The sequence below is a fragment of the Triticum dicoccoides genome, chromosome 2A, assembly GCF_002162155.2.
Source record: "Triticum dicoccoides isolate Atlit2015 ecotype Zavitan chromosome 2A, WEW_v2.0, whole genome shotgun sequence".
Taxonomy (NCBI): domain Eukaryota; kingdom Viridiplantae; phylum Streptophyta; class Magnoliopsida; order Poales; family Poaceae; genus Triticum; species Triticum dicoccoides.
In genome coordinates, this window is record NC_041382.1 from 719,772,341 (window position 1) to 719,772,621 (window position 281).

Sequence of the window (281 nt, forward strand, 5' to 3'; positions counted from 1 at the left end):
CCTAGCTAGATCTATGTATGTTTGTGGTGTTGCATATATGTTTGTGTTTGCAGGTATCGGTATTTGAAATGCGATAGTTGCCGATATTTTGCCGGAATGTTGATTCATTTCCGTTTCGGCGAGAATTTTGGCACTATGCATTCTTTTTGATCCTATTTTTAGGGAAAGTCATGCCAAATTTTTTCTTGGTTCTAAAATATCGTTTTGCTCTACCCCGCAGGCGACCATGGTCCGCACGATGACCGAAGGCATCGTGAATAGGTTTTTGAGCTCCACGAAGG